Source organism: Jaculus jaculus, chromosome 17, assembly GCF_020740685.1.
Source record: "Jaculus jaculus isolate mJacJac1 chromosome 17, mJacJac1.mat.Y.cur, whole genome shotgun sequence".
NCBI lineage: Eukaryota > Metazoa > Chordata > Mammalia > Rodentia > Dipodidae > Jaculus > Jaculus jaculus.
In genome coordinates, this window is record NC_059118.1 from 53,530,136 (window position 1) to 53,543,329 (window position 13,194).

General features: G+C 45.2%; 1 protein-coding gene across 10 annotated transcripts in view; it reads left to right on the plus strand.

Moving 5' to 3' along the window:
• Atxn1 (ataxin 1) overlaps positions 1-13,194 on the plus strand; it is a 467,297-nt gene that overhangs the window by 237,291 nt on the left and 216,812 nt on the right. Inside the window, exon 1 of one of the 10 annotated variants that reach the window (XM_045136599.1) lies at positions 10,006-10,079. The exons of the other annotated variants lie outside the window; for them this stretch is intronic. The gene's annotated coding sequence lies outside the window, so the exon portion shown is untranslated. Of the gene's footprint in view, positions 1-10,005; positions 10,080-13,194 lie in introns of those variants that run through there. 10 annotated transcript variants of the gene reach the window in all.

The window sequence follows — 13,194 nt, forward strand, 5'->3', positions numbered from 1 at the left end:
CCTTGAGTCCTGGAGGGAGCCCAGTGAGGCGTGTGAGTTGAGACTGTCAAGAGAGAGGGACAGGGTGGGAGACGGGGACGGGAGGAAGACGCAGCGCATCTTGCTCGCCATCATTTCTCTTCCCTTGCTGAAGCATCGCGCTGTCTGCTATTTGAAGAGAGCAATTGAGATTTATATTAAGGAGTGCATAAACAGGCTGCAGTGATGAAATCTCATCTGGAGTGAATGCAGATTGCATATGGTAATTATCTGTATGCTAATGACCTGCACGGGGCCTCCCTTCACACGGGAGCTGCCTCCCCTGCTCATCCAGTAGGCTTTGCAGGGCAGCTGGGCAGCGGGGAAGGTTGTCCCTTTTTCTCTTGTCTCTCAGTCTTGAACCTCTTCTTACAGAGCCTTAAAGCACTTGACAAGCCTTCAAGTAGTTCCAGGTGATGGATCCCCCACCACCACCCCAGAGAGCCCTAAGAGATGTTTTTATACAGAAGCACATATGACTCCAGTCAAAATCTGAGTGTCTTAACTGTCTGTCGCGAGTCTTTTCATGTCACCATAACCTCCTTTGGTTCCTTCTGTGGGTCACATCCTCATTTCTTGACTTCTTGGAGTTTGGGATGTTCAAAGGCAAGGTGTCAGAAATCTTTAGTTTCAGCCATGTCAGTGTGTAACTTCGGCCAAGGCATTTTGCCTGAGTGACACAAAGTTATCTTTTTAAGTGAAGCAGCCGGTGGAGGGCTCTTGAACGTACGTCCTCTGTTCTCTGGGGCTGTGTGTCTGCTGGGATTCAGCAGCCTTGGGTATGACCCGCCTTGCAAAACGGCCTTGGCTCCCTGTTTAGCCTCCACCACTGTAGAGTGAAGTCTACCCCGTGAAAATCCAGTCTGGGGGATAGTGTGCCAAGTCCCTGAGCTCCTTTTGAGTTCTGTTCCAGGGCTGGATGAAAACCCCAGGATGTAAATGGCAATGTGTTTCTAGGTGGAGGTGAGTAAACTGCTCAGGCTGCAAAGATAGGAAACAGGAAGAGATGCAGGGTGGGGAGACCAGGGGTGGGTGCCGCTGATGGGGAGGGGGAAGGAATGCTGTTTGCCCAGGATTCGAATGGCAGGTCACGGGGCTTGGCAACAATAACTGGTTACCCTCTCCCAAGTTTGAGGGCTCAGGGCTGAATTTCCCCTCTGTTCCTGCTCATTCCTGTGGGCCGCGAGTCTGGCATTGTTGTGTGAAGCTGCCATGGGTCCCAGCTGCATTCTGCAGAATCCCACAGACAGTTCCGGAAAACCCGGGGCTGTGGCCTGACTTCAGGTTCTCTTGATCACGGTAGCTTCTCCTTGAGTTCTGTTAGGTAAAAGATTTTGTTTCTTTAAAAGAGTTCTTCTGTGGGATTTAATGTCTGTAGAGGAAGAAAGCAGTGTGGCCTTAGATAAGCCCTGTGACTTCGCGGAAGCTTATTTCTTTCATCTAGACACAGGGCCAGTTACAGGCTCTCAGACCTCCACACCACATTCCTTCATTCCACACATACGTACACGTGACTCGGTGTTGCTCTAAAGGTGGAGTATTGGGACAGAGATTCATCAGTGAATATGTGGAAAAGGGGGATAATTAGTCAAGCAGGCAGATAAAATATAAACTGAATTTTTTTTAATTTCTGCCTGTGCATGTGGGATATGCATGTCCACATATGTGTGAATACATATGTATACATTCATGCGGAGGTCAGTGTCAGGTGTCTTCATCAATTGCTCTCCATATGTTGTTTTAAAAACACATTTAATTAATTTATTTATTTGAGAGAGGAAAAACAGGAAGATAGAGAGAGTGAGGGAGTCAGGCATGGTGGCGCACACCTTTACTCCCAGCACTTGGGAGGCAGAGGTAGGAGGCTTGCCATGAGTTCGAGGCCAGCCTGAGGCTACATAGTGAGTTCCAGGTCAGCCTCAGCTAGAGTAAAACCCTGCCTTGAAAAACAAAAAAAAAGAAAAAGAAGAGAGAGAGAGAGTGTGTGTGTGTGTGTGCCAGGGCCTCCAGCCCCTGCAAAGGCATTGCAGGCAAGTGCCTTATTGGCTAAGCCATCTCTCCAGCCCATCACCTGACTCTTCTAAACAAGCTCTCTCACTGAACCCGGAGCACACCAGTTTGGGTGGACTAGCTAGATAGCAAGCTCCAGGGATCTTCCCACCTCTGCTTCCCTGGGGCTGGGAATACAGCACGTGCTGCCTTATTGGGCTTTTAATGGGTGCTGGGGATCCAGTCGTGGGTCCCGATGCTTGCAATACAAGCCTTTTACTCCTGGAGCCACTCACCAGCCCTAAAAACATATTAAAAGAAAAAAAAACCCTAGAAGTATTATCAAACAAAGAGATCCTGACAGTGCTGTTACTTCACATGGATTCTCTGTCCTCGCCCCCTTTTTTGAGGTGGGATTGGCATTCTTCAGACTGACTGAACAAAGGCTTTGCTTCACAGAAAGGATCTGTCTGTCTTCGTGTGTCATCTGCCTTTAAGGCTGTAATTTGTTTCTGATGCAAGCAGGGAGCTCCCCGGAGAAGGCTTTGTGGATCTTAGGCAGAGCTCCTGTATTGATTGGTGATATAACTGGGCTATAGTGGGTGAATGAGGTCATTCTTGTCAGGCTACTAAAGTTGATGACCTTGAAGCCTATCCGATGACGCAGCCACAGAGGTGGGTCCCTGCTTACAGAATGTCCTTGTGTAGAGGTAAATCAATGTGAGGTGACTAATAGTGTTAAAGAAATGGCTGCAAGTGTTGCGCATGCCCGTGGGTGAAAGGCAGCCAGTTCTACTAAGCTCAGAGCCACACACCCGCCCCCCACCACAGCTCTTGCTGACACTCTAGGGACTGATTTTCAGGGGCCCCTTGATCTGTGTGTGCCTCTCTTATCTTTTCTCATTATATTCCAATTTTCCCTTAAATTTCCATGACCATGTAGAATATTGTCAGCATGAAGTTCAGAGCAAACACTTAGACCCCAGAGCTGGTGAGCTGATTGGCCTGTCTCTCCAGTCTTCTCTCTCTCCCTCCCTCTTTCCTTTCCCTCCCTCCCTCCTTACCTCCCTGCCTGCCTTCAATGACTTAGGTGAAAGGGTGATTAATTAATATAAGAGAGAAAGGAAGCCTAGAGACTAAGTCTGCATGTGGAAACCCTTTGTTAAAAAGGAGACGCAGAAACACAGTGGGCTAACCCTTTAATCTGCATCCGTATTGCAGCTTTTAGAAGAAGGTTCCCGGGCCGGAGAAATGGCTCAGTGTGTAAAATGTTTGCTCACAACCTTCGGACCTAAGGTTGCCTCCCCAGCATCCACTCAGAAAGAGGCATGGTGGCACGCACCTGTAATCCTTACACTGCTCGGGTAGAGATAAGAGGATTTGGGGAGCTCATTGAGCAGCCAGTCTGGCCTAATCGGTTAGCTCCAGGCCAATAAGAGACCCTGTGTCAGAAAGCAGTGGATGGCGTAACTGAGGGCAACATCCGAGCTTGTCCTGGCCTCCATATACACACACATAGGTGCATTTTTTCCTACATTCGCACACTTTCATACAGTGCCAGTATCTGTGCGGTTCTGTCCTGGCCTAACCCACGCTGGAAGAGGCGGAAGTCCTAAGGGAGCAGACCGCTGTGGGTGACAGGCGAAGGGTAGCATGGGCTAGGTAAGTGTGGTGATTTTAGCACCCCTGGGCAGCAATCAGTGGTTTTGATTTTGGTCAGCAATGCCAAATACTTACACCGTGTGTCAGCACTGTGCTAAATTCTTTCTTCTTTTCTGGCTTTGATATGGAGCTCAAGCAGGCCTTGAACTTGATATGTCCTAACTCCTCACCTCTGAGTGCTTTTTGGTAGATGAACGCCTTTCAACATCATGGCACATTTTATTAATGTGGAGAGTACGGGATGTTGAGACAGGGTCTCGTGTAGCTCAGGCTGGCCTCAGGCTGTCTTCGTAGCAAAGGAAGTCCATGCATTCTCAATCTTCCTGCTTCCATCTTCCAAGAGTTGGTATCCCAGCAAAGTGCCATGCCTGGGCCTTTATGGACATTTTACATTGTAGGCCAGTGAAGTTTGGTCATTTGCCTAAGGTTATTGGAACCCAGGCATTGGCTCCACTGGCACCTTTACCAGCTCTGGCTTCTCACTGTGGCAGAGAGCCCAGATCTTGAGAGAAAAGGAATGCTTGAACCCAGGCGAGCAGGTCGAAGCTTCATCTTGAAGAGCTTCATTAAGGGTCATACGTGACAAGTTGCTGTCCAGCTGCCTGTACCAGGCTGCAAGCGGGGGGTGGGGGGTTAAGGAATGTCCACATCATTCCTGAGACATTTATGTAGGTTTTTTTTCTTTCTAAATCAGGTTATATATTTTGCCTTTTCCTTGATTACACACTGGATAGAAAAGTTTCTGGCATGTGATTCCTTACGCTCTGGAGCCTTTCTCTGAGGCAGCAGAGTTGGCTCTCCACCTTGATGGCATCATGTTGGCTGATTCAAATCATCCATCCTATGGCAATTGGCATGGACTTTTAATTTTCTGGGTAGATTCTCAGGAAAGTACTCATGAGGTTTTTAAAATTATGATTGCTAATGAATTTGTCAACCTTCTAATCTAGGTACAGTGCACACTTAAAATGCCCCAGAATAGTTTCAGTAGTGCGTGTGTGATGCGGTGTGATGCGTGTGTGTTATGTGTGTGGAACCCAGGGCTTGGTTCATGCTAGACAAGTGCTGAGCTATATTCCCAGCCCTAGACTTTAATATTTATAAAATATAATAACAATCTGATAAGTCAGAAGAAACTTATTTTTCTTACATCACTTAATTAGCTCCCATCTTAAGAAAAAAAAAACCTTAATATTAAAAACTAAAAGATCCAGCTGTGTGTGGTGGTGCACACCTTAAATTCCAGCACTTGTAGGCAGAGGTAGGAGGGTCACCATGAGTTCGAGGCCACCCTGAGACTACATAGTGAATTTCAGGTTAGGCTGGGCTAGAGTGAGACCCTATCTCAAAAAAAAAAAAAAAAAAAAAAAAAAAAATTAAAAGATCCAACTGATCACTCTGACACATACTTGTTATCCCAACACTCAGCAGGCAGAGGCAGGGGGATCCTACAATTATGAAGCCAGCCATAGCTACATAGTTCCAGACCAGCCAAGACTACATAGCAATCCCGTGTGTCAAAAATCAACTAAATTTAAATAAATAAATGTATCCAGAAATATCTGGGTTTGTTGGTTTATGTCTCTTATCTCAACACTCAGGAGCTTAAGGGAGGAAGATGGCTGCAAGTTTGAAATCAGTATGGGCTACCTAGTGAGTTTCAGGACATCATTGACTACCAGTGAAACAAAACAAAACTTAGAGGTTGGGCAGCAGGTAAGGGTGCTTGCTTGTATCACAAAACACAAATAAGCACAGATATGTCCGCGAGACTAGCATACATGCAACAGAAGCAATCAAGGGAGACCCTGTCTGAAAGGAAAGGCAAATTCCGGGAGGCGTCCTCAGACTTCACACACACATTGTGGCACACACGTGCCCATGCACACATCATACATACCTACCCCCCACATGCATTAAAATTAAAAGTAATTAACTAAAAATAAGATAATGGGGCTGGAGAAATGGCTTAGTGGTTAAGACGCTTGCCTGCAGAGCCAAAGGACCTTGGTTCAATTTCCCAGAACCCAGGTAAGCTAGATGCACAAGGGGGCACATGCATCTGGAGTTGGTTTACAGGGCTAGAGGCACTGGTGTACCTATTCTCTCTCCCTCTTTTTTTTTTTTTTCTCTCTCTCTGTCTCTCCCCATGCCTATTTCTGTATCTCTCTCCCTCTCTCAAATAAATAAATAAAAATAAAATATTTAAAAGAATAAAAATAAGATAGTGCTAAAATGACTCAAGATAAATCAAGCCAAATGAGGATAGAGTAAATAACTGAGCTCATAGAAATTACACAAGAAATAGCTGGGCTGTTCACGAGCTGACTTCATTAAGGTGATGATGAGTTTTGATCATGATAAGTACCAAGTGCAGAAATGACTGCAGGCTCTGTGTGAACAATCAACCTCCATAAAGTCCAACTCTCAGCCCTCTATGGCTCTCATTAATCAGTAAACATTGCCCATGTCCGTTAGAGTTAATACTCTAATTGTGACACAGTGACAGTCATTGCACGGCTGGGCGTTGGTGATAAAAGGTTAAATGGAGAGGTCAAGAATATCATTTATGTTAAATGAGATGCAAAAAGAAAACCATATGTATGTATATACATTCATATGTTTATACATGTACAACTTAGGTTAAAAAATTCTTATGAAACCGTGCTATGACTCTGAAAACTTACTCCTGAGATCCTTTCCCCCAACATTTTACTATGAAAAATGTCAAACATAGAAAGAAATTGAAATGCTTGCACTGTGAACATCCAGTGCCTTACCACCCCCCAGTTGCAAGTGAATATTTCACTATGGTTTTATTACTTGATATATCACCTTGTTCTGTCCTTCCATCCATATTTTTTAGTTGATGGATTTTAAGGCAAGTTAACCTGTCACAGTCAAGTGTGTTGGTGCATGCCCGTAATCCCAGTTGTGGGGAGGTAGAGTCAGGGGGATCAAGAGTTCAAAGTCAGCCTTGGCTACATAGTGAGTGTGATGGTTAATCTCGGTCTTTAACCTGATGGGCTCAAGAGTCACCTAAGAGTCAAATCTTTGAGCACATCTGCACAGGAGTTTCTAGGTTAGATTAACTGAGGTGGGAAGATCCACTTTTCTTAATTTTTTTCTGATTTATTTATTTATTTATTTGAGACAGAGAAGGAGAGAGAGACAGAGAAAGAGAGACAGAGAGAGAATGGGTGTGCCAGGGTCTTTAGCCACTGCATAAAAACTCCAGATGCATAGGCAGCACCACCGTGTGCATCTGGCTTACGTGGGACCTGGAAAATCAAATTTGGGTCCTCAGGCTTAACCACGAAGTGCCTTAACCGCTAGGCAATCTCTCCAGCCCTGGAAGATCCACTTTCACCCCTGTGTGTCACCGTGCATTGCGCTGGGGCCCTGAACTGAGCAGAAAGGGAGCCGAGTGCCAGCATTCATGTTTCTGCTCATTGACCGCAAACGCAGCCTGACCAGACCAGCGTCCACTGCTGCTGCGCACAAGCCTTCCCCGCCTCGTGGGACTGAGGACTGTGGGACTGTTGGCTGACACAAGCTTTTCCCCCCTTGAGCTTCTGCTTGTCAGGTATTTGGCCAGAGTAACAGGGAAAGTACCGGATGCAGTGAGTTTACGTCCCGTCTGTTCTAGGACTACATGAGACCCTAACCGAGCCACTTTGCAGCTGTATGTTACCAGTTGGTACAACTTGAATCTCCCTAACTTGGAATTCAGAATGCTGCAAGCTCCATAACAACTTCAGCATGACATGAGTGAAAAATTCTATACCTGACTTCATAGGAGAACTAAAAATAGTGTCCCAAATGATCTCCTGGCAAGGTGTGTAAGAATTGTATGTTTAGGCTTTGAATTAGTCAAGGTTCTCTAGAGCCACAGAACAGATAGAACACATATGTGTTATAAAGGGAAGTAAATTGGAATATAGGCTGAGCAGTCCAACAGTGGCTGTCTGCAGGCCGGAGGGTCAGAGCTGCCCAGTCCGGGTGCCTCAGCAGTCCCAACCCAGCTCTGAAAGCCTGGAGAATCCCTGAATCCCTGGAGAGCTACTGGTCTTCAGTCCACGCTGGAAGGCTGCTGAAGCTGGTTCCGGTGTCCATCAAGGGCAGCAGCGAGCGCGCAGGGCAGCCAGGCCAAAGGCCCTGTGTTTTCTCAAAGCTTCATTATATGTAACCTGCTGATGGAAGGGCACCCACTGTAGGGGAAGGTCTTCCTCTCTAAAGCATTCCTTCTTGGAAGAACCCTCACAGACCTGCCCAGGAGACGTGTCTCTTACCTGATTCCTAATCTGATCAAGTTCCAGAACTTAACCTTCATAGACCTAGTTCGCATTCCCAAGATACCTCATTATGTGTATGCGTACATGTCTCACTCCAAAAACATCTGGAGTCTAGTAATTCCAAGTGCTCCAGGTAAGGAGTATTTAGGTCTAGTTCTCATTCTTAGATGGTATTGATACACAGTAAAGGGTGTGTGTGGTAGTGTCCAAAGCTTCTATTATGACAGATTACCACTGTCCACAAAGTTCCCCCCTGCCCCTTCCCAGGGATCCCAGTCCTCATTCTCCAAAGGCTGTTGTGCAAAGCCATTTTTTCAGTGATGCCCAAGAGATATTCAAATGCTTTACCTGAGGGAGGAGAACGGAAGAGTGTGAGCCAGTGCTCACTAGTTGGAGGGGTGGTACAATTTAGGGGACACACCTGACTCATCCAGATCCCCTGGGTTCTAAGTCTGGCTTGCCACTCACTATCTCTCCAACTCTGGGATAACGCTTTGAGCTTCTTTGTGCTTTAGGCCCACTCCAGAAAAGGAAGCAGCAGCAGCTACTCACTGGGTGGAGTTGTTGGGACACGCAGGTTCAACTGCTGAAGCTCTTAGGACAGTTGAACCAGAGCCTCCACCTGAATCCCGCCGACTGCCCCTCCCGTGCCTGGGGGAGTTACCTGTGTTCTTGCCCGCATCATGCTCACCTGTGGAAGAAGACTAAGATTGTTTCTCAGGATTTTCAGCATTGTGCCAAGTAAAGGCTTGGAAACTTTATTTATACGAACTCAAGGCCCTGTTCTGCTTGGATTTTCTTAATTTTTCCCTGATGCCCTTTATCTGTTCCATAATCTCACCCAATGTTCCACGCACATACATTCATCACGTTGTCATAAGCTCTTTATCACATTTAGTTTTTCACACTTATTTGTAGTGACCTTGAAAGTATTGAGAATTAGTGAGAATTAGGAGTCGTTTGTTTCATGGAAGGTCCTACACTTGAGGTTGGGCCAGTGTGTGTGTGTGTGTGTGTGTGTGTTGTTTGTTTTTACAGTAAGAAGAAAACAGCTGGATGTGGTGGTGCGAGCTGTCCTTTCAGCACTCAAGAAGCCAAGGGAAAAGTATTGCCATGAGTTTGAGGCCAGCCTGGGCTGCACAGTGTGTTCCAGCCTAGGCTATAGGTTTCTAAAAAGAAACTGTGACAGGGGCCTTTAGACAGTGTCTTGGTGGTTTCAGGTTGTGCCAAATTTCATGACCTGATGGTGAAATTTTCAGGAAGGTTTGGATCCAATTGGCATTATGTTACTAAGGACGTTGGCCACAGTGGGAGGTCTTATACTGTGAAAATTTCCAGATGCTATTGTGAACCAGTTATTTTTCCTCAGGCTACTCATAAAAATTTCTATGAAAACCATTGATTTGTTAGTCAGCTTTCTGCTACTGTAACAATACTCCTGAAATAACCAACTTATAAAGAGAAGAAGGTTTATTTGGGGCTTACAGTCTCAGAAGTTCCAGTCCATAATCTATTGGGTCTATTGCTTTGGGCCTGTGGTGAGACATCACACCATGGTAGGAATATGTGATGTTTTTAAAGGGCTATGACCACTGTTACACTTCATGGTCAGGAGACAGAAGAGTTCAAGAAGGAGAGTTGGGTCTACAATCCCTTCCAAGGTCATTAAAAGACCTAAGGTATTCCCACTTAAAGGTTCCATTACCTTCTGTAAGACATGAGAGACCATGCTTTTAACTCATGGGGCTTTTGAGGTCATTCCAGATCCAAACTGTGGTGACTGGCTTTAGCTCTCAAACAGTCTGGTACATATCATTTCCCTGAATATATCTTTTTTTCCAGATACATTTTTCATATACAATTTTTTCTTCCATTCTTTGAATTTTCTAGCAAATCTATCAAAAAAATGGTCCCAATATAGGTGAATAAACCCCACATTTTCTGAACATTCAGACTCATCTACTCAAAACATGTTTCCATTAATTCCTTTATTTAGGATCCCCTCATAGCCAGTCAAGACAATTGAGTTGGAAATTTATGATCCAGCCTTATCCAGTGATGGCTCAGCTTTCTGCCTCGTTTGTGCAACGTGGGAAAGCTTGTAGTAACCTGAGGGTAAGTTCGTGATGCCACTGGCATATGGTCATGGTGTAGGAATGACCTGAAAGAACAAACCGTGGAAATGAACTGTAAGAATGAAATATGGGAAACGACTATAGGAAAGAACTATGGAAGCATTTCTTGTGGACCTTACAAGTAACTTCTCCGAGAATATTGGTATGAGATGCCTTTTAACCTCTTGACGTGTAACTTGCCCTGAAGTTAATCTTTCAACCATGTGATGCACTCACTTCAAGCCATGTGGCTAGGTTTCCTCCTCCTGGGACACTGTCGGCCTGGGAAGCACAGGCAACCAGTATTGACAAGGCAGGTTTAGAGGCACTGGCTAATCTGAAGCTATGCTCTTTGTCCAATTTTCTCAGTGGTCTGGTTAGACTCTTGACGCAGAACAAGTGGGTCTGCAGGAAAAGTGCTGTGTGTAACTTTGAAGACAACATGGTTACAAATGTGTTACCTACAGACCTGCCACAGAGCTGTTGATGGCCACAGGTGGCCTTAGTGTGACTGCGTTTGTGATCACTGTGTGTGTGTGTGTGTGTGTGTGTGTGTGTGTGTGTGTGTGTGTAGTCTAGACCAGCAGAGTCCAGCAGGCCATGTCCCGAAACTCCTTCCTTGAACAAATGTTCAGGAATTACCTAAAGTCCAACGTTTCTTTCTCTTTGCTCATGTAATGCTCAACCTGTGCACGTAACTGGTTTTTGACTATTCTGTAAAATACCATGGAATGTCTGTGAGTAGACGTTAGAGCTTCAGGGCTGGAGGGATGACTTAGCAGTTGAGGCATTTGTCTGCAAAGCCAAAGGACCCACATCAGCCAGATGCACAAGGGATGCACGTGTCTGGAGTTCATTTGCAATGGCTGGAGGCCCTGGCCACGCCCATTCTCTCTCTCTCTCTCTGTCTCTCTTTCCCCACCTCTTTCTCTGTCAAATAAATAAAAATAAAATATTTTACTTTATTTTAATTATTTTTATTTATTTATTTGAGACACAGAGAGGAAGAGAAAGAGAGAAAGGGAGAATAGGTGAGCCAGGACCTCTAGCCACTGCAAATGAACGCCAGACACATGCACCATCATGTGCATCTCATTTATGTGGGACCTGGAGAATCGAACCTGGGTCCTTAGGCTTCACAGGCAAGTGCCTTAACCACTAAACCATTTGTCCGGCCCCAAAATAGAATATTTTTTTAAAAAGAAGTTCAAGCTGCAGAACAGCGTGCGGCAAAAGCTGAAGCAGCAGGCTCACTCTCGCTTTAAGAAGACTCCAAGGGTTAGACTTATTTTTTTTTTCCCTCAGCCTCTGCTTCTAGAAGCAGCTAGCCTGCTCATGGGTAAGCGAGTCCTGGGGCTTTTGTAATTCCAGGCTGTGTCCTCCCATTTAGGCACGTGGGTCTTGCCTCCTCCCTTACTGTGGTGCTGAATTGTGGCAGTTGCCTGCCTTCCCCAGACTATGGGAAGAAATGGTGTCATCTTTCTCTGACTTGGAAACCATGAAGCAGCATCCTGCAGCATGTCGTAGCTAACACAGCCCTTTGTCAGTGTGACTTTTGCAAGGGTGACACCTGAGTAGCCCGTGGAATAGTGCTTGGCAGTTTGGCCCAATGAGGTCACCTCTGGTGCACGGTGCATGGTATTAGGTGTTCTGCAGAATTAGACTCAGGGAAGCTAATATCTTAAGCAAGACAGCAATTGCATATATACGTGGCAAGGAGAGCAGACTTATGGGAAGAGAATTCTCTAACCTTTGGTTGTACAATGTGAGTTTTCACTGTGTTCTGAAACAAATTGGCTTTACCTTAAAACTCCTCTTTCATTTGCTTTGCTATGAGGCATGGGTAAATTTTCCTAACTTTCATTCCCATTACTAACATTTTACCCAAGTCCCCCATGGACTGATTCTCCAAGAGTCTCACTCTCAGAAGAGAACATTGTGGGCATTGTGACTGTACTGCAATTCTTGTGTCAAAAGTCAGTATGGATTTGGCAAGATTGCTTATATGCACAAAATGGCACATGCATTTTTTTAATGATTTTTATTTATTTATTTTTCAGGAGAGAGAGAGAGAGGCAGACATAGAGAGAGTGGATATGCTAGGGCCTCCAGTCACTACAAACGAACTCCAGATGCATGTGCCCCTTGTACATCTGGCTTAGGTGGGTCCTGGGGAATTGAACCTGGGTCCTTTGGTTCCACAGGCAAACGCCTTAACCATTAAGCCATCTCTCTAGCCCTGCATTTTTTGTTGTTGTTGCTTTTTTTTTTTTTTTGCAGTGACAAAAGGCTTTGGTGTACTCATACTTTCTCTCTCTCATGAGTAAGGTTTTTGAAAGAGAAGTCAGTGAGGATTGCAGAGTCCACATAATCTGCTATGCTCTAATGATTGGTGTATGTGGCATCTCCCACATTTTATCCGACTTCCTGGTTGCAAATTTCCTGCAGCTTCCCATGGGCCAATTCTTTGAGGAATGACTAACTTAGACTCTCCTGGACATTTTGGTCCAAACAAATTACCTGAAAGCTCCCAGGGAGGGCATTGTGATCACAGAGCTGCTGTTCCTCCTCCTGCTCCTGCCTCAGCTCCTTCTGTGGAGATTTGTGTGCGTGTATTGAATTTATATATTGAATGTATATATTCAGTGATACCTGTTTTTAAATATTTTATTTGCTTTTTTGCAATTAAAGAGAGAGAGGGAGAGAGAGATTGAGAGAATGAATGTCCCAGGTCTTCTCATGGCTACAAACAAACTCCAGATAGATGTACCACTTTGTGCATCTGGCTTTATGTGGGTCTTGAACCTGGGTTGTTGGGCTTTTCAGGAAAGTTTCTAAACTGCTGAGCCATCTCTGCAGCCCAGTGTTGGCTGTTTTCTTTTTCTAATCACTTTGATGTGTACAGTTCAATGACATTTATATGTCTTAGAGAAACCATTACGATATCTGTCAGGTCCTTCATCTCTCTTCCTCCTTTCTTTGGCCGCTGGAAACCACCATTTCACTTTCTCTTTTTGTGAGTTTGACCACTCAAGTACTTCATTTGAATAGACTCAGAATCATACTGTGTTTGGCTTATATCGCTTAGTTCAAGTGTCTTGCAGCATGTGCTAAGA